Below are 21,060 nucleotides of genomic sequence, written 5' to 3'. Positions count from 1 at the left end.
GCACCAATGTGAAAACGTCTTCAACTGTAGCATGCTACCCAAGCAAAAGGAACCAACGTCCCTGGGTGGACTCGAACCACCAACCTTTCGGTTAACAGCCGAACGCGCTAACCGATTGCGCCACAGAGACACAAACGCCTGCCGAACTTTCGTCTAACAGCCGGACGCACCCACCAGTTTTAACCGGAACCTTAAACAATGGTCAGACACCATTTCCTCTAATGATTTTCAACAATAATATGACACAAGAAAGCAAAAAAAAACAAAGAAACAATTGCAGAACCCCAGGAGTACTCTAGTCGCCAACAAATATGTAATGGCTGAAAATTTACATGTCATCGACCTGAACACAAACAGTCATTAGAATTTTACTCTGTACATCTGTTAACACAAGCAGAGTGGCGCAGCGGAAGCGTGCTGGGCCCATAACCCAGAGTTCGATGGATCGAAACCATCCTCTGCTAAATTGTGCTGCATTGCATCTTTTTCTACAAACTAGCTAAGTTTTTTTTCACTTCCCCATTTTGGTTCTCTATATACAGAGAAATGGTTTGCTAGAAAATTGCTCGACTGTATTTGTAGACCATAATTCACATTGTGAAACCCAGCGGTCAATGGATTGAAACCAACCTCTGCTAAATAGTTGTGTTTTATAAACTTCATCATTGCATATCAACTGAACTTTTCTGTCAACAGCAAACGTGTCTCGGATCAAAAACACTAGTCAAAATCCTAAATCCCAGTACAACTCGTGCCAAAGGACCAGAAGGAGATTCGCGACCTCTCAGCATTTTCTATATTCAAACCAAACCATAAAAGATCAATCTTTTCGCTTGGGATTGTGCTGCATTACAACTTTTTTCTACAAACTAGGTAAGTTTTTTTTCATTCCCCCAGTTTGGTTCTCTATATACAGAGAAATGGTTTACTAGAAAATTGCTCGACTGTATTTGTAGGCCATAATTCACATTGTGAAACCCAGCGGTCGATGGATCGAAACCAACCTCTGCTAAATAGTTGTGTTTTATAAACTTCATCATTGCATATCAACTGAACTTTTCTGTCAACAGCAAACGTGTCTCGGATCAAAAACACTAGTCAAAATCCTAAATCCCAGTACAACTCGTGCCAAAGGACCAGAAGGAGATTCGCGACCTCTCAGCATTTTCTATATTCAAACCAAACCATAAAAGGTCAATCTTTTTGCTTGGGATTGTGCTGCATTACAACTTTTTTCTACAAACTAGGTAAGTTTTTTTTACTCCCCCAGTCTGGTTCTCTACATACATAGAAATGGTTTGCTAGAAAATTGCCCGACTGTATTTGTAGGCCATAATTCACATTGTGAAACCCAGCGGTCGATGGATCGAAACCAACCTCTGCTAAATAGTTGTGATTTATAAACTTCATCATTGCATATCAACTGAACTTTTCTGTCAACAGCAAACGTGTCTCGGATCAAAAACACTAGTCAAAATCCTAAATCCCAGTACAACTCGTGCCAAAGGACCAGAAGGAGATTCGCGACCTCTCAGCATTTTCTATATTCAAACCAAACCATAAAAGGTCAATCTTTTTGCTTGGGATTGTGCTGCATTACAACTTTTTTCTACAAACTAGGTAAGTTTTTTTTACTCCCCCAGTCTGGTTCTCTACATACGTAGAAATGGTTTGCTAGAAAATTGCTCGACTTTATTTGTAGGCCATAATTCACATTGTGAACTCCGTAGATGTTCTTCAAATATGGGAGAAAGGAATCTGTACTTAAAAAAAAAAAAAAAAAAAAAAAAAAAAGCACTCAATGGCACATTTGACTATAAGTAAACTGTGACATGGTGTGGCGTGAAACTGATAATGGCGTTCGTCGGGCATGGGGGATTAGCTCAAGTGGTAGAGCGCTCGCTTAGCATGCGAGAGGTAGCGGGATCGATGCCCGCATTCTCCAATACAATCTTTGGATTCCTTTTTCAGTTGGCCGAGTGAATTGTTTATGCCACCTGCTCGTGGCACACACGTCCAAACCTTGAAGACTTTCAACAATGGCTAAATCAAGCCTTCGATAGCTCAGCTGGTAGAGCGGAGGACTGTAGATCTAAATTAGCAATCCTTAGGTCGCTGGTTCAATTCCGGCTCGAAGGAAGTTTTGTGTATTCTATCAGATGTTTTCAACCTTCTGGCAAATACCAGACAGCTATGCTCTTTCTGGACATGTAGACAGAAACACAACCGGAAAGTTTTTTCTCCAGTTTGCCTTGTGAATTCAAATCTTAGGCAGCAACAGTGCTTTTACTTTATGGAGATGCTGAGCACCAATGTGAAAACGTCTTCAACTGTAGCATGCTACCCAAGCAAAAGGAACCAACGTCCCTGGGTGGACTCGAACCACCAACCTTTCGGTTAACAGCCGAACGCGCTAACCGATTGCGCCACAGAGACACAAACGCCTGCCGAACTTTCGTCTAACAGCCGGACGCACCCACCAGTTTTAACCGGAACCTTAAACAATGGTCAGACACCATTTCCTCTAATGATTTTCAACAATAATATGACACAAGAAAGCAAAAAAAAACAAAGAAACAATTGCAGAACCCCAGGAGTACTCTAGTCGCCAACAAATATGTAATGGCTGAAAATTTACATGTCATCGACCTGAACACAAACAGTCATTAGAATTTTACTCTGTACATCTGTTAACACAAGCAGAGTGGCGCAGCGGAAGCGTGCTGGGCCCATAACCCAGAGGTCGATGGATCGAAACCATCCTCTGCTAAATTGTGCTGCATTGCATCTTTTTCTACAAACTAGCTAAGTTTTTTTTCACTTCCCCATTTTGGTTCTCTATATACAGAGAAATGGTTTGCTAGAAAATTGCTCGACTGTATTTGTAGACCATAATTCACATTGTGAAACCCAGCGGTCAATGGATTGAAACCAACCTCTGCTAAATAGTTGTGTTTTATAAACTTCATCATTGCATATCAACTGAACTTTTCTGTCAACAGCAAACGTGTCTCGGATCAAAAACACTAGTCAAAATCCTAAATCCCAGTACAACTCGTGCCAAAGGACCAGAAGGAGATTCGCGACCTCTCAGCATTTTCTATATTCAAACCAAACCATAAAAGATCAATCTTTTCGCTTGGGATTGTGCTGCATTACAACTTTTTTCTACAAACTAGGTAAGTTTTTTTTCATTCCCCCAGTTTGGTTCTCTATATACAGAGAAATGGTTTACTAGAAAATTGCTCGACTGTATTTGTAGGCCATAATTCACATTGTGAAACCCAGCGGTCGATGGATCGAAACCAACCTCTGCTAAATAGTTGTGTTTTATAAACTTCATCATTGCATATCAACTGAACTTTTCTGTCAACAGCAAACGTGTCTCGGATCAAAAACACTAGTCAAAATCCTAAATCCCAGTACAACTCGTGCCAAAGGACCAGAAGGAGATTCGCGACCTCTCAGCATTTTCTATATTCAAACCAAACCATAAAAGGTCAATCTTTTTGCTTGGGATTGTGCTGCATTACAACTTTTTTCTACAAACTAGGTAAGTTTTTTTTACTCCCCCAGTCTGGTTCTCTACATACATAGAAATGGTTTGCTAGAAAATTGCCCGACTGTATTTGTAGGCCATAATTCACATTGTGAAACCCAGCGGTCGATGGATCGAAACCAACCTCTGCTAAATAGTTGTGATTTATAAACTTCATCATTGCATATCAACTGAACTTTTCTGTCAACAGCAAACGTGTCTCGGATCAAAAACACTAGTCAAAATCCTAAATCCCAGTACAACTCGTGCCAAAGGACCAGAAGGAGATTCGCGACCTCTCAGCATTTTCTATATTCAAACCAAACCATAAAAGGTCAATCTTTTTGCTTGGGATTGTGCTGCATTACAACTTTTTTCTACAAACTAGGTAAGTTTTTTTTACTCCCCCAGTCTGGTTCTCTACATACGTAGAAATGGTTTGCTAGAAAATTGCTCGACTTTATTTGTAGGCCATAATTCACATTGTGAACTCCGTAGATGTTCTTCAAATATGGGAGAAAGGAATCTGTACTTAAAAAAAAAAAAAAAAAAAAAGCACTCAATGGCACATTTGACTATAAGTAAACTGTGACATGGTGTGGCGTGAAACTGATAATGGCGTTCGTCGGGCATGGGGGATTAGCTCAAGTGGTAGAGCGCTCGCTTAGCATGCGAGAGGTAGCGGGATCGATGCCCGCATTCTCCAATACAATCCTTTTTCAGTTGGCCGAGTGAATTGTTTATGCCACCTGCTCGTGGCACACACGTCCAAACCTTGAAGACTTTCAACAATGGCTAAATCAAGCCTTCGATAGCTCAGCTGGTAGAGCGGAGGACTGTAGATCTAAATTAGCAATCCTTAGGTCGCTGGTTCAATTCCGGCTCGAAGGAAGTTTTGTGTATTCTATCAGATGTTTTCAACCTTCTGGCAAATACCAGACAGCTATGCTCTTTCTGGACATGTAGACAGAAACACAACCGGAAAGTTTTTTCTCCAGTTTGCCTTGTGAATTCAAATCTTAGGCAGCAACAGTGCTTTTACTTTATGGAGATGCTGAGCACCAATGTGAAAACGTCTTCAACTGTAGCATGCTACCCAAGCAAAAGGAACCAACGTCCCTGGGTGGACTCGAACCACCAACCTTTCGGTTAACAGCCGAACGCGCTAACCGATTGCGCCACAGAGACACAAACGCCTGCCGAACTTTCGTCTAACAGCCGGACGCACCCACCAGTTTTAACCGGAACCTTAAACAATGGTCAGACACCATTTCCTCTAATGATTTTCAACAATAATATGACACAAGAAAGCAAAAAAAAACAAAGAAACAATTGCAGAACCCCAGGAGTACTCTAGTCGCCAACAAATATGTAATGGCTGAAAATTTACATGTCATCGACCTGAACACAAACAGTCATTAGAATTTTACTCTGTACATCTGTTAACACAAGCAGAGTGGCGCAGCGGAAGCGTGCTGGGCCCATAACCCAGAGGTCGATGGATCGAAACCATCCTCTGCTAAATTGTGCTGCATTGCATCTTTTTCTACAAACTAGCTAAGTTTTTTTTCACTTCCCCATTTTGGTTCTCTATATACAGAGAAATGGTTTGCTAGAAAATTGCTCGACTGTATTTGTAGACCATAATTCACATTGTGAAACCCAGCGGTCAATGGATTGAAACCAACCTCTGCTAAATAGTTGTGTTTTATAAACTTCATCATTGCATATCAACTGAACTTTTCTGTCAACAGCAAACGTGTCTCGGATCAAAAACACTAGTCAAAATCCTAAATCCCAGTACAACTCGTGCCAAAGGACCAGAAGGAGATTCGCGACCTCTCAGCATTTTCTATATTCAAACCAAACCATAAAAGATCAATCTTTTCGCTTGGGATTGTGCTGCATTACAACTTTTTTCTACAAACTAGGTAAGTTTTTTTTCATTCCCCCAGTTTGGTTCTCTATATACAGAGAAATGGTTTACTAGAAAATTGCTCGACTGTATTTGTAGGCCATAATTCACATTGTGAAACCCAGCGGTCGATGGATCGAAACCAACCTCTGCTAAATAGTTGTGTTTTATAAACTTCATCATTGCATATCAACTGAACTTTTCTGTCAACAGCAAACGTGTCTCGGATCAAAAACACTAGTCAAAATCCTAAATCCCAGTACAACTCGTGCCAAAGGACCAGAAGGAGATTCGCGACCTCTCAGCATTTTCTATATTCAAACCAAACCATAAAAGGTCAATCTTTTTGCTTGGGATTGTGCTGCATTACAACTTTTTTCTACAAACTAGGTAAGTTTTTTTTACTCCCCCAGTCTGGTTCTCTACATACATAGAAATGGTTTGCTAGAAAATTGCCCGACTGTATTTGTAGGCCATAATTCACATTGTGAAACCCAGCGGTCGATGGATCGAAACCAACCTCTGCTAAATAGTTGTGATTTATAAACTTCATCATTGCATATCAACTGAACTTTTCTGTCAACAGCAAACGTGTCTCGGATCAAAAACACTAGTCAAAATCCTAAATCCCAGTACAACTCGTGCCAAAGGACCAGAAGGAGATTCGCGACCTCTCAGCATTTTCTATATTCAAACCAAACCATAAAAGGTCAATCTTTTTGCTTGGGATTGTGCTGCATTACAACTTTTTTCTACAAACTAGGTAAGTTTTTTTTACTCCCCCAGTCTGGTTCTCTACATACGTAGAAATGGTTTGCTAGAAAATTGCTCGACTTTATTTGTAGGCCATAATTCACATTGTGAACTCCGTAGATGTTCTTCAAATATGGGAGAAAGGAATCTGTACTTAAAAAAAAAAAAAAAAAAAAAAAAAAAAGCACTCAATGGCACATTTGACTATAAGTAAACTGTGACATGGTGTGGCGTGAAACTGATAATGGCGTTCGTCGGGCATGGGGGATTAGCTCAAGTGGTAGAGCGCTCGCTTAGCATGCGAGAGGTAGCGGGATCGATGCCCGCATTCTCCAATACAATCTTTGGATTCCTTTTTCAGTTGGCCGAGTGAATTGTTTATGCCACCTGCTCGTGGCACACACGTCCAAACCTTGAAGACTTTCAACAATGGCTAAATCAAGCCTTCGATAGCTCAGCTGGTAGAGCGGAGGACTGTAGATCTAAATTAGCAATCCTTAGGTCGCTGGTTCAATTCCGGCTCGAAGGAAGTTTTGTGTATTCTATCAGATGTTTTCAACCTTCTGGCAAATACCAGACAGCTATGCTCTTTCTGGACATGTAGACAGAAACACAACCGGAAAGTTTTTTCTCCAGTTTGCCTTGTGAATTCAAATCTTAGGCAGCAACAGTGCTTTTACTTTATGGAGATGCTGAGCACCAATGTGAAAACGTCTTCAACTGTAGCATGCTACCCAAGCAAAAGGAACCAACGTCCCTGGGTGGACTCGAACCACCAACCTTTCGGTTAACAGCCGAACGCGCTAACCGATTGCGCCACAGAGACACAAACGCCTGCCGAACTTTCGTCTAACAGCCGGACGCACCCACCAGTTTTAACCGGAACCTTAAACAATGGTCAGACACCATTTCCTCTAATGATTTTCAACAATAATATGACACAAGAAAGCAAAAAAAAACAAAGAAACAATTGCAGAACCCCAGGAGTACTCTAGTCGCCAACAAATATGTAATGGCTGAAAATTTACATGTCATCGACCTGAACACAAACAGTCATTAGAATTTTACTCTGTACATCTGTTAACACAAGCAGAGTGGCGCAGCGGAAGCGTGCTGGGCCCATAACCCAGAGGTCGATGGATCGAAACCATCCTCTGCTAAATTGTGCTGCATTGCATCTTTTTCTACAAACTAGCTAAGTTTTTTTTCACTTCCCCATTTTGGTTCTCTATATACAGAGAAATGGTTTGCTAGAAAATTGCTCGACTGTATTTGTAGACCATAATTCACATTGTGAAACCCAGCGGTCAATGGATTGAAACCAACCTCTGCTAAATAGTTGTGTTTTATAAACTTCATCATTGCATATCAACTGAACTTTTCTGTCAACAGCAAACGTGTCTCGGATCAAAAACACTAGTCAAAATCCTAAATCCCAGTACAACTCGTGCCAAAGGACCAGAAGGAGATTCGCGACCTCTCAGCATTTTCTATATTCAAACCAAACCATAAAAGATCAATCTTTTCGCTTGGGATTGTGCTGCATTACAACTTTTTTCTACAAACTAGGTAAGTTTTTTTTCATTCCCCCAGTTTGGTTCTCTATATACAGAGAAATGGTTTACTAGAAAATTGCTCGACTGTATTTGTAGGCCATAATTCACATTGTGAAACCCAGCGGTCGATGGATCGAAACCAACCTCTGCTAAATAGTTGTGTTTTATAAACTTCATCATTGCATATCAACTGAACTTTTCTGTCAACAGCAAACGTGTCTCGGATCAAAAACACTAGTCAAAATCCTAAATCCCAGTACAACTCGTGCCAAAGGACCAGAAGGAGATTCGCGACCTCTCAGCATTTTCTATATTCAAACCAAACCATAAAAGGTCAATCTTTTTGCTTGGGATTGTGCTGCATTACAACTTTTTTCTACAAACTAGGTAAGTTTTTTTTACTCCCCCAGTCTGGTTCTCTACATACATAGAAATGGTTTGCTAGAAAATTGCCCGACTGTATTTGTAGGCCATAATTCACATTGTGAAACCCAGCGGTCGATGGATCGAAACCAACCTCTGCTAAATAGTTGTGATTTATAAACTTCATCATTGCATATCAACTGAACTTTTCTGTCAACAGCAAACGTGTCTCGGATCAAAAACACTAGTCAAAATCCTAAATCCCAGTACAACTCGTGCCAAAGGACCAGAAGGAGATTCGCGACCTCTCAGCATTTTCTATATTCAAACCAAACCATAAAAGGTCAATCTTTTTGCTTGGGATTGTGCTGCATTACAACTTTTTTCTACAAACTAGGTAAGTTTTTTTTACTCCCCCAGTCTGGTTCTCTACATACGTAGAAATGGTTTGCTAGAAAATTGCTCGACTTTATTTGTAGGCCATAATTCACATTGTGAACTCCGTAGATGTTCTTCAAATATGGGAGAAAGGAATCTGTACTTAAAAAAAAAAAAAAAAAAAAAAAAAAAGCACTCAATGGCACATTTGACTATAAGTAAACTGTGACATGGTGTGGCGTGAAACTGATAATGGCGTTCGTCGGGCATGGGGGATTAGCTCAAGTGGTAGAGCGCTCGCTTAGCATGCGAGAGGTAGCGGGATCGATGCCCGCATTCTCCAATACAATCTTTGGATTCCTTTTTCAGTTGGCCGAGTGAATTGTTTATGCCACCTGCTCGTGGCACACACGTCCAAACCTTGAAGACTTTCAACAATGGCTAAATCAAGCCTTCGATAGCTCAGCTGGTAGAGCGGAGGACTGTAGATCTAAATTAGCAATCCTTAGGTCGCTGGTTCAATTCCGGCTCGAAGGAAGTTTTGTGTATTCTATCAGATGTTTTCAACCTTCTGGCAAATACCAGACAGCTATGCTCTTTCTGGACATGTAGACAGAAACACAACCGGAAAGTTTTTTCTCCAGTTTGCCTTGTGAATTCAAATCTTAGGCAGCAACAGTGCTTTTACTTTATGGAGATGCTGAGCACCAATGTGAAAACGTCTTCAACTGTAGCATGCTACCCAAGCAAAAGGAACCAACGTCCCTGGGTGGACTCGAACCACCAACCTTTCGGTTAACAGCCAAACGCGCTAACCGATTGCGCCACAGAGACACAAACGCCTGCCGAACTTTCGTCTAACAGCCGGACGCACCCACCAGTTTTAACCGGAACCTTAAACAATGGTCAGACACCATTTCCTCTAATGATTTTCAACAATAATATGACACAAGAAAGCAAAAAAAAACAAAGAAACAATTGCAGAACCCCAGGAGTACTCTAGTCGCCAACAAATATGTAATGGCTGAAAATTTACATGTCATCGACCTGAACACAAACAGTCATTAGAATTTTACTCTGTACATCTGTTAACACAAGCAGAGTGGCGCAGCGGAAGCGTGCTGGGCCCATAACCCAGAGGTCGATGGATCGAAACCATCCTCTGCTAAATTGTGCTGCATTGCATCTTTTTCTACAAACTAGCTAAGTTTTTTTTCACTTCCCCATTTTGGTTCTCTATATACAGAGAAATGGTTTGCTAGAAAATTGCTCGACTGTATTTGTAGACCATAATTCACATTGTGAAACCCAGCGGTCAATGGATTGAAACCAACCTCTGCTAAATAGTTGTGTTTTATAAACTTCATCATTGCATATCAACTGAACTTTTCTGTCAACAGCAAACGTGTCTCGGATCAAAAACACTAGTCAAAATCCTAAATCCCAGTACAACTCGTGCCAAAGGACCAGAAGGAGATTCGCGACCTCTCAGCATTTTCTATATTCAAACCAAACCATAAAAGATCAATCTTTTCGCTTGGGATTGTGCTGCATTACAACTTTTTTCTACAAACTAGGTAAGTTTTTTTTCATTCCCCCAGTTTGGTTCTCTATATACAGAGAAATGGTTTACTAGAAAATTGCTCGACTGTATTTGTAGGCCATAATTCACATTGTGAAACCCAGCGGTCGATGGATCGAAACCAACCTCTGCTAAATAGTTGTGTTTTATAAACTTCATCATTGCATATCAACTGAACTTTTCTGTCAACAGCAAACGTGTCTCGGATCAAAAACACTAGTCAAAATCCTAAATCCCAGTACAACTCGTGCCAAAGGACCAGAAGGAGATTCGCGACCTCTCAGCATTTTCTATATTCAAACCAAACCATAAAAGGTCAATCTTTTTGCTTGGGATTGTGCTGCATTACAACTTTTTTCTACAAACTAGGTAAGTTTTTTTTACTCCCCCAGTCTGGTTCTCTACATACATAGAAATGGTTTGCTAGAAAATTGCCCGACTGTATTTGTAGGCCATAATTCACATTGTGAAACCCAGCGGTCGATGGATCGAAACCAACCTCTGCTAAATAGTTGTGATTTATAAACTTCATCATTGCATATCAACTGAACTTTTCTGTCAACAGCAAACGTGTCTCGGATCAAAAACACTAGTCAAAATCCTAAATCCCAGTACAACTCGTGCCAAAGGACCAGAAGGAGATTCGCGACCTCTCAGCATTTTCTATATTCAAACCAAACCATAAAAGGTCAATCTTTTTGCTTGGGATTGTGCTGCATTACAACTTTTTTCTACAAACTAGGTAAGTTTTTTTTACTCCCCCAGTCTGGTTCTCTACATACGTAGAAATGGTTTGCTAGAAAATTGCTCGACTTTATTTGTAGGCCATAATTCACATTGTGAACTCCGTAGATGTTCTTCAAATATGGGAGAAAGGAATCTGTACTTAAAAAAAAAAAAAAAAAAAAAAAAAAAGCACTCAATGGCACATTTGACTATAAGTAAACTGTGACATGGTGTGGCGTGAAACTGATAATGGCGTTCGTCGGGCATGGGGGATTAGCTCAAGTGGTAGAGCGCTCGCTTAGCATGCGAGAGGTAGCGGGATCGATGCCCGCATTCTCCAATACAATCTTTGGATTCCTTTTTCAGTTGGCCGAGTGAATTGTTTATGCCACCTGCTCGTGGCACACACGTCCAAACCTTGAAGACTTTCAACAATGGCTAAATCAAGCCTTCGATAGCTCAGCTGGTAGAGCGGAGGACTGTAGATCTAAATTAGCAATCCTTAGGTCGCTGGTTCAATTCCGGCTCGAAGGAAGTTTTGTGTATTCTATCAGATGTTTTCAACCTTCTGGCAAATACCAGACAGCTATGCTCTTTCTGGACATGTAGACAGAAACACAACCGGAAAGTTTTTTCTCCAGTTTGCCTTGTGAATTCAAATCTTAGGCAGCAACAGTGCTTTTACTTTATGGAGATGCTGAGCACCAATGTGAAAACGTCTTCAACTGTAGCATGCTACCCAAGCAAAAGGAACCAACGTCCCTGGGTGGACTCGAACCACCAACCTTTCGGTTAACAGCCGAACGCGCTAACCGATTGCGCCACAGAGACACAAACGCCTGCCGAACTTTCGTCTAACAGCCGGACGCACCCACCAGTTTTAACCGGAACCTTAAACAATGGTCAGACACCATTTCCTCTAATGATTTTCAACAATAATATGACACAAGAAAGCAAAAAAAAACAAAGAAACAATTGCAGAACCCCAGGAGTACTCTAGTCGCCAACAAATATGTAATGGCTGAAAATTTACATGTCATCGACCTGAACACAAACAGTCATTAGAATTTTACTCTGTACATCTGTTAACACAAGCAGAGTGGCGCAGCGGAAGCGTGCTGGGCCCATAACCCAGAGGTCGATGGATCGAAACCATCCTCTGCTAAATTGTGCTGCATTGCATCTTTTTCTACAAACTAGCTAAGTTTTTTTTCACTTCCCCATTTTGGTTCTCTATATACAGAGAAATGGTTTGCTAGAAAATTGCTCGACTGTATTTGTAGACCATAATTCACATTGTGAAACCCAGCGGTCAATGGATTGAAACCAACCTCTGCTAAATAGTTGTGTTTTATAAACTTCATCATTGCATATCAACTGAACTTTTCTGTCAACAGCAAACGTGTCTCGGATCAAAAACACTAGTCAAAATCCTAAATCCCAGTACAACTCGTGCCAAAGGACCAGAAGGAGATTCGCGACCTCTCAGCATTTTCTATATTCAAACCAAACCATAAAAGATCAATCTTTTCGCTTGGGATTGTGCTGCATTACAACTTTTTTCTACAAACTAGGTAAGTTTTTTTTCACTTCCCCATTTTGGTTCTCTATATACAGAGAAATGGTTTGCTAGAAAATTGCTCAACTGTATTTGTAGACCATAATTCACATTGTGAAACCCAGCGGTCAATGGATTGAAACCAACCTCTGCTAAATAGTTGTGTTTTATAAACTTCATCATTGCATATCAACTGAACTTTTCTGTCAACAGCAAACGTGTCTCGGATCAAAAACACTAGTCAAAATCCTAAATCCCAGTACAACTCGTGCCAAAGGACCAGAAGGAGATTCGCGACCTCTCAGCATTTTCTATATTCAAACCAAACCATAAAAGATCAATCTTTTCGCTTGGGATTGTGCTGCATTACAACTTTTTTCTACAAACTAGGTAAGTTTTTTTTCATTCCCCCAGTTTGGTTCTCTATATACAGAGAAATGGTTTACTAGAAAATTGCTCGACTGTATTTGTAGGCCATAATTCACATTGTGAAACCCAGCGGTCGATGGATCGAAACCAACCTCTGCTAAATAGTTGTGTTTTATAAACTTCATCATTGCATATCAACTGAACTTTTCTGTCAACAGCAAACGTGTCTCGGATCAAAAACACTAGTCAAAATCCTAAATCCCAGTACAACTCGTGCCAAAGGACCAGAAGGAGATTCGCGACCTCTCAGCATTTTCTATATTCAAACCAAACCATAAAAGGTCAATCTTTTTGCTTGGGATTGTGCTGCATTACAACTTTTTTCTACAAACTAGGTAAGTTTTTTTTACTCCCCCAGTCTGGTTCTCTACATACATAGAAATGGTTTGCTAGAAAATTGCCCGACTGTATTTGTAGGCCATAATTCACATTGTGAAACCCAGCGGTCGATGGATCGAAACCAACCTCTGCTAAATAGTTGTGATTTATAAACTTCATCATTGCATATCAACTGAACTTTTCTGTCAACAGCAAACGTGTCTCGGATCAAAAACACTAGTCAAAATCCTAAATCCCAGTACAACTCGTGCCAAAGGACCAGAAGGAGATTCGCGACCTCTCAGCATTTTCTATATTCAAACCAAACCATAAAAGGTCAATCTTTTTGCTTGGGATTGTGCTGCATTACAACTTTTTTCTACAAACTAGGTAAGTTTTTTTTACTCCCCCAGTCTGGTTCTCTACATACGTAGAAATGGTTTGCTAGAAAATTGCTCGACTTTATTTGTAGGCCATAATTCACATTGTGAACTCCGTAGATGTTCTTCAAATATGGGAGAAAGGAATCTGTACTTAAAAAAAAAAAAAAAAAAAAAGCACTCAATGGCACATTTGACTATAAGTAAACTGTGACATGGTGTGGCGTGAAACTGATAATGGCGTTCGTCGGGCATGGGGGATTAGCTCAAGTGGTAGAGCGCTCGCTTAGCATGCGAGAGGTAGCGGGATCGATGCCCGCATTCTCCAATACAATCTTTGGATTCCTTTTTCAGTTGGCCGAGTGAATTGTTTATGCCACCTGCTCGTGGCACACACGTCCAAACCTTGAAGACTTTCAACAATGGCTAAATCAAGCCTTCGATAGCTCAGCTGGTAGAGCGGAGGACTGTAGATCTAAATTAGCAATCCTTAGGTCGCTGGTTCAATTCCGGCTCGAAGGAAGTTTTGTGTATTCTATCAGATGTTTTCAACCTTCTGGCAAATACCAGACAGCTATGCTCTTTCTGGACATGTAGACAGAAACACAACCGGAAAGTTTTTTCTCCAGTTTGCCTTGTGAATTCAAATCTTAGGCAGCAACAGTGCTTTTACTTTATGGAGATGCTGAGCACCAATGTGAAAACGTCTTCAACTGTAGCATGCTACCCAAGCAAAAGGAACCAACGTCCCTGGGTGGACTCGAACCACCAACCTTTCGGTTAACAGCCGAACGCGCTAACCGATTGCGCCACAGAGACACAAACGCCTGCCGAACTTTCGTCTAACAGCCGGACGCACCCACCAGTTTTAACCGGAACCTTAAACAATGGTCAGACACCATTTCCTCTAATGATTTTCAACAATAATATGACACAAGAAAGCAAAAAAAAACAAAGAAACAATTGCAGAACCCCAGGAGTACTCTAGTCGCCAACAAATATGTAATGGCTGAAAATTTACATGTCATCGACCTGAACACAAACAGTCATTAGAATTTTACTCTGTACATCTGTTAACACAAGCAGAGTGGCGCAGCGGAAGCGTGCTGGGCCCATAACCCAGAGGTCGATGGATCGAAACCATCCTCTGCTAAATTGTGCTGCATTGCATCTTTTTCTACAAACTAGCTAAGTTTTTTTTCACTTCCCCATTTTGGTTCTCTATATACAGAGAAATGGTTTGCTAGAAAATTGCTCGACTGTATTTGTAGACCATAATTCACATTGTGAAACCCAGCGGTCAATGGATTGAAACCAACCTCTGCTAAATAGTTGTGTTTTATAAACTTCATCATTGCATATCAACTGAACTTTTCTGTCAACAGCAAACGTGTCTCGGATCAAAAACACTAGTCAAAATCCTAAATCCCAGTACAACTCGTGCCAAAGGACCAGAAGGAGATTCGCGACCTCTCAGCATTTTCTATATTCAAACCAAACCATAAAAGATCAATCTTTTCGCTTGGGATTGTGCTGCATTACAACTTTTTTCTACAAACTAGGTAAGTTTTTTTTCATTCCCCCAGTTTGGTTCTCTATATACAGAGAAATGGTTTACTAGAAAATTGCTCGACTGTATTTGTAGGCCATAATTCACATTGTGAAACCCAGCGGTCGATGGATCGAAACCAACCTCTGCTAAATAGTTGTGTTTTATAAACTTCATCATTGCATATCAACTGAACTTTTCTGTCAACAGCAAACGTGTCTCGGATCAAAAACACTAGTCAAAATCCTAAATCCCAGTACAACTCGTGCCAAAGGACCAGAAGGAGATTCGCGACCTCTCAGCATTTTCTATATTCAAACCAAACCATAAAAGGTCAATCTTTTTGCTTGGGATTGTGCTGCATTACAACTTTTTTCTACAAACTAGGTAAGTTTTTTTTACTCCCCCAGTCTGGTTCTCTACATACATAGAAATGGTTTGCTAGAAAATTGCCCGACTGTATTTGTAGGCCATAATTCACATTGTGAAACCCAGCGGTCGATGGATCGAAACCAACCTCTGCTAAATAGTTGTGATTTATAAACTTCATCATTGCATATCAACTGAACTTTTCTGTCAACAGCAAACGTGTCTCGGATCAAAAACACTAGTCAAAATCCTAAATCCCAGTACAACTCGTGCCAAAGGACCAGAAGGAGATTCGCGACCTCTCAGCATTTTCTATATTCAAACCAAACCATAAAAGGTCAATCTTTTTGCTTGGGATTGTGCTGCATTACAACTTTTTTCTACAAACTAGGTAAGTTTTTTTTACTCCCCCAGTCTGGTTCTCTACATACGTAGAAATGGTTTGCTAGAAAATTGCTCGACTTTATTTGTAGGCCATAATTCACATTGTGAACTCCGTAGATGTTCTTCAAATATGGGAGAAAGGAATCTGTACTTAAAAAAAAAAAAAAAAAAAAAAAAAAAGCACTCAATGGCACATTTGACTATAAGTAAACTGTGACATGGTGTGGCGTGAAACTGATAATGGCGTTCGTCGGGCATGGGGGATTAGCTCAAGTGGTAGAGCGCTCGCTTAGCATGCGAGAGGTAGCGGGATCGATGCCCGCATTCTCCAATACAATCTTTGGATTCCTTTTTCAGTTGGCCGAGTGAATTGTTTATGCCACCTGCTCGTGGCACACACGTCCAAACCTTGAAGACTTTCAACAATGGCTAAATCAAGCCTTCGATAGCTCAGCTGGTAGAGCGGAGGACTGTAGATCTAAATTAGCAATCCTTAGGTCGCTGGTTCAATTCCGGCTCGAAGGAAGTTTTGTGTATTCTATCAGATGTTTTCAACCTTCTGGCAAATACCAGACAGCTATGCTCTTTCTGGACATGTAGACAGAAACACAACCGGAAAGTTTTTTCTCCAGTTTGCCTTGTGAATTCAAATCTTAGGCAGCAACAGTGCTTTTACTTTATGGAGATGCTGAGCACCAATGTGAAAACGTCTTCAACTGTAGCATGCTACCCAAGCAAAAGGAACCAACGTCCCTGGGTGGACTCGAACCACCAACCTTTCGGTTAACAGCCGAACGCGCTAACCGATTGCGCCACAGAGACACAAACGCCTGCCGAACTTTCGTCTAACAGCCGGACGCACCCACCAGTTTTAACCGGAACCTTAAACAATGGTCAGACACCATTTCCTCTAATGATTTTCAACAATAATATGACACAAGAAAGCAAAAAAAAACAAAGAAACAATTGCAGAACCCCAGGAGTACTCTAGTCGCCAACAAATATGTAATGGCTGAAAATTTACATGTCATCGACCTGAACACAAACAGTCATTAGAATTTTACTCTGTACATCTGTTAACACAAGCAGAGTGGCGCAGCGGAAGCGTGCTGGGCCCATAACCCAGAGGTCGATGGATCGAAACCATCCTCTGCTAAATTGTGCTGCATTGCATCTTTTTCTACAAACTAGCTAAGTTTTTTTTCACTTCCCCATTTTGGTTCTCTATATACAGAGAAATGGTTTGCTAGAAAATTGCTCGACTGTATTTGTAGACCATAATTCACATTGTGAAACCCAGCGGTCAATGGATTGAAACCAACCTCTGCTAAATAGTTGTGTTTTATAAACTTCATCATTGCATATCAACTGAACTTTTCTGTCAACAGCAAACGTGTCTCGGATCAAAAACACTAGTCAAAATCCTAAATCCCAGTACAACTCGTGCCAAAGGACCAGAAGGAGATTCGCGACCTCTCAGCATTTTCTATATTCAAACCAAACCATAAAAGGTCAATCTTTTTGCTTGGGATTGTGCTGCATTACAACTTTTTTCTACAAACTAGGTAAGTTTTTTTTACTCCCCCAGTCTGGTTCTCTACATACGTAGAAATGGTTTGCTAGAAAATTGCTCGACTTTATTTGTAGGCCATAATTCACATTGTGAACTCCGTAGATGTTCTTCAAATATGGGAGAAAGGAATCTGTACTTAAAAAAAAAAAAAAAAAAAAAAAAAAAAGCACTCAATGGCACATTTGACTATAAGTAAACTGTGACATGGTGTGGCGTGAAACTGATAATGGCGTTCGTCGGGCATGGGGGATTAGCTCAAGTGGTAGAGCGCTCGCTTAGCATGCGAGAGGTAGCGGGATCGATGCCCGCATTCTCCAATACAATCTTTGGATTCCTTTTTCAGTTGGCCGAGTGAATTGTTTATGCCACCTGCTCGTGGCACACACGTCCAAACCTTGAAGACTTTCAACAATGGCTAAATCAAGCCTTCGATAGCTCAGCTGGTAGAGCGGAGGACTGTAGATCTAAATTAGCAATCCTTAGGTCGCTGGTTCAATTCCGGCTCGAAGGAAGTTTTGTGTATTCTATCAGATGTTTTCAACCTTCTGGCAAATACCAGACAGCTATGCTCTTTCTGGACATGTAGACAGAAACACAACCGGAAAGTTTTTTCTCCAGTTTGCCTTGTGAATTCAAATCTTAGGCAGCAACAGTGCTTTTACTTTATGGAGATGCTGAGCACCAATGTGAAAACGTCTTCAACTGTAGCATGCTACCCAAGCAAAAGGAACCAACGTCCCTGGGTGGACTCGAACCACCAACCTTTCGGTTAACAGCCGAACGCGCTAACCGATTGCGCCACAGAGACACAAACGCCTGCCGAACTTTCGTCTAACAGCCGGACGCACCCACCAGTTTTAACCGGAACCTTAAACAATGGTCAGACACCATTTCCTCTAATGATTTTCAACAATAATATGACACAAGAAAGCAAAAAAAAACAAAGAAACAATTGCAGAACCCCAGGAGTACTCTAGTCGCCAACAAATATGTAATGGCTGAAAATTTACATGTCATCGACCTGAACACAAACAGTCATTAGAATTTTACTCTGTACATCTGTTAACACAAGCAGAGTGGCGCAGCGGAAGCGTGCTGGGCCCATAACCCAGAGGTCGATGGATCGAAACCATCCTCTGCTAAATTGTGCTGCATTGCATCTTTTTCTACAAACTAGCTAAGTTTTTTTTCACTTCCCCATTTTGGTTCTCTATATACAGAGAAATGGTTTGCTAGAAAATTGCTCGACTGTATTTGTAGACCATAATTCACATTGTGAAACCCAGCGGTCAATGGATTGAAACCAACCTCTGCTAAATAGTTGTGTTTTATAAACTTCATCATTGCATATCAACTGAACTTTTCTGTCAACAGCAAACGTGTCTCGGATCAAAAACACTAGTCAAAATCCTAAATCCCAGTACAACTCGTGCCAAAGGACCAGAAGGAGATTCGCGACCTCTCAGCATTTTCTATATTCAAACCAAACCATAAAAGGTCAATCTTTTTGCTTGGGATTGTGCTGCATTACAACTTTTTTCTACAAACTAGGTAAGTTTTTTTTACTCCCCCAGTCTGGTTCTCTACATACATAGAAATGGTTTGCTAGAAAATTGCCCGACTGTATTTGTAGGCCATAATTCACATTGTGAAACCCAGCGGTCGATGGATCGAAACCAACCTCTGCTAAATAGTTGTGATTTATAAACTTCATCATTGCATATCAACTGAACTTTTCTGTCAACAGCAAACGTGTCTCGGATCAAAAACACTAGTCAAAATCCTAAATCCCAGTACAACTCGTGCCAAAGGACCAGAAGGAGATTCGCGACCTCTCAGCATTTTCTATATTCAAACCAAACCATAAAAGGTCAATCTTTTTGCTTGGGATTGTGCTGCATTACAACTTTTTTCTACAAACTAGGTAAGTTTTTTTTACTCCCCCAGTCTGGTTCTCTACATACGTAGAAATGGTTTGCTAGAAAATTGCTCGACTTTATTTGTAGGCCATAATTCACATTGTGAACTCCGTAGATGTTCTTCAAATATGGGAGAAAGGAATCTGTACTTAAAAAAAAAAAAAAAAAAAAAGCACTCAATGGCACATTTGACTATAAGTAAACTGTGACATGGTGTGGCGTGAAACTGATAATGGCGTTCGTCGGGCATGGGGGATTAGCTCAAGTGGTAGAGCGCTCGCTTAGCATGCGAGAGGTAGCGGGATCGATGCCCGCATTCTCCAATACAATCTTTGGATTCCTTTTTCAGTTGGCCGAGTGAATTGTTTATGCCACCTGCTCGTGGCACACACGTCCAAACCTTGAAGACTTTCAACAATGGCTAAATCAAGCCTTCGATAGCTCAGCTGGTAGAGCGGAGGACTGTAGATCTAAATTAGCAATCCTTAGGTCGCTGGTTCAATTCCGGCTCGAAGGAAGTTTTGTGTATTCTATCAGATGTTTTCAACCTTCTGGCAAATACCAGACAGCTATGCTCTTTCTGGACATGTAGACAGAAACACAACCGGAAAGTTTTTTCTCCAGTTTGCCTTGTGAATTCAAATCTTAGGCAGCAACAGTGCTTTTACTTTATGGAGATGCTGAGCACCAATGTGAAAACGTCTTCAACTGTAGCATGCTACCCAAGCAAAAGGAACCAACGTCCCTGGGTGGACTCGAACCACCAACCTTTCGGTTAACAGCCGAACGCGCTAACCGATTGCGCCACAGAGACACAAACGCCTGCCGAACTTTCGTCTAACAGCCGGACGCACCCACCAGTTTTAACCGGAACCTTAAACAATGGTCAGACACCATTTCCTCTAATGATTTTCAACAATAATATGACACAAGAAAGCAAAAAAAAACAAAGAAACAATTGCAGAACCCCAGGAGTACTCTAGTCGCCAACAAATATGTAATGGCTGAAAATTTACATGTCATCGACCTGAACACAAACAGTCATTAGAATTTTACTCTGTACATCTGTTAACACAAGCAGAGTGGCGCAGCGGAAGCGTGCTGGGCCCATAACCCAGAGGTCGATGGATCGAAACCATCCTCTGCTAAATTGTGCTGCATTGCATCTTTTTCTACAAACTAGCTAAGTTTTTTTTCACTTCCCCATTTTGGTTCTCTATATACAGAGAAATGGTTTGCTAGAAAATTGCTCGACTGTATTTGTAGACCATAATTCACATTGTGAAACCCAGCGGTCAATGGATTGAAACCAACCTCTGCTAAATAGTTGTGTTTTATAAACTTCATCATTGCATATCAACTGAACTTTTCTGTCAACAGCAAACGTGTCTCGGATCAAAAACACTAGTCAAAATCCTAAATCCCAGTACAACTCGTGCCAAAGGACCAGAAGGAGATTCGCGACCTCTCAGCATTTTCTATATTCAAACCAAACCATAAAAGATCAATCTTTTCGCTTGGGATTGTGCTGCATTACAACTTTTTTCTACAAACTAGGTAAGTTTTTTTTCATTCCCCCAGTTTGGTTCTCTATATACAGAGAAATGGTTTACTAGAAAATTGCTCGACTGTATTTGTAGGCCATAATTCACATTGTGAAACCCAGCGGTCGATGGATCGAAACCAACCTCTGCTAAATAGTTGTGTTTTATAAACTTCATCATTGCATATCAACTGAACTTTTCTGTCAACAGCAAACGTGTCTCGGAT

The 21,060-nt window shown here is 40.8% G+C and overlaps 9 non-coding genes across 9 annotated transcripts; all 9 read right to left on the bottom strand.

The window, feature by feature from the left end:
• Positions 1–56: 56 nt before the first annotated feature.
• TRNAN-GUU (transfer RNA asparagine (anticodon GUU)) lies at positions 57–130 on the bottom strand. Its single transcript has one exon. It is a non-coding gene; the product is annotated as a tRNA-Asn (tRNA).
• A 2,232-nt stretch (positions 131–2,362) lies between these two features.
• Positions 2,363–2,436, bottom strand: TRNAN-GUU (transfer RNA asparagine (anticodon GUU)). The gene has a single exon. It is a non-coding gene; the product is annotated as a tRNA-Asn (tRNA).
• Positions 2,437–4,652: 2,216 nt separating this feature from the next.
• Positions 4,653–4,726, bottom strand: TRNAN-GUU (transfer RNA asparagine (anticodon GUU)). Its single transcript has one exon. It is a non-coding gene; the product is annotated as a tRNA-Asn (tRNA).
• Positions 4,727–6,958: 2,232 nt separating this feature from the next.
• On the bottom strand, positions 6,959–7,032 carry TRNAN-GUU (transfer RNA asparagine (anticodon GUU)). The gene has a single exon. It is a non-coding gene; the product is annotated as a tRNA-Asn (tRNA).
• A 4,536-nt stretch (positions 7,033–11,568) lies between these two features.
• TRNAN-GUU (transfer RNA asparagine (anticodon GUU)) lies at positions 11,569–11,642 on the bottom strand. Its single transcript has one exon. It is a non-coding gene; the product is annotated as a tRNA-Asn (tRNA).
• A 2,599-nt stretch (positions 11,643–14,241) lies between these two features.
• TRNAN-GUU (transfer RNA asparagine (anticodon GUU)) lies at positions 14,242–14,315 on the bottom strand. Its single transcript has one exon. It is a non-coding gene; the product is annotated as a tRNA-Asn (tRNA).
• A 2,231-nt stretch (positions 14,316–16,546) lies between these two features.
• TRNAN-GUU (transfer RNA asparagine (anticodon GUU)) lies at positions 16,547–16,620 on the bottom strand. The gene has a single exon. It is a non-coding gene; the product is annotated as a tRNA-Asn (tRNA).
• A 1,485-nt stretch (positions 16,621–18,105) lies between these two features.
• TRNAN-GUU (transfer RNA asparagine (anticodon GUU)) lies at positions 18,106–18,179 on the bottom strand. Its single transcript has one exon. It is a non-coding gene; the product is annotated as a tRNA-Asn (tRNA).
• Positions 18,180–20,030: 1,851 nt separating this feature from the next.
• On the bottom strand, positions 20,031–20,104 carry TRNAN-GUU (transfer RNA asparagine (anticodon GUU)). Its single transcript has one exon. It is a non-coding gene; the product is annotated as a tRNA-Asn (tRNA).
• Between the last annotated feature and the right edge of the window lie 956 nt (positions 20,105–21,060).

This window comes from Dendrobates tinctorius, unplaced genomic scaffold, assembly GCF_039654945.1.
Source record: "Dendrobates tinctorius isolate UK_male_01 unplaced genomic scaffold, ASM3965494v1 ptg000251l, whole genome shotgun sequence".
Classification (NCBI taxonomy): domain Eukaryota; kingdom Metazoa; phylum Chordata; class Amphibia; order Anura; family Dendrobatidae; genus Dendrobates; species Dendrobates tinctorius.
The sequence above is the reverse complement of the archived record's forward strand: the minus strand, read 5'-3'. Positions and strand labels throughout refer to the sequence as shown.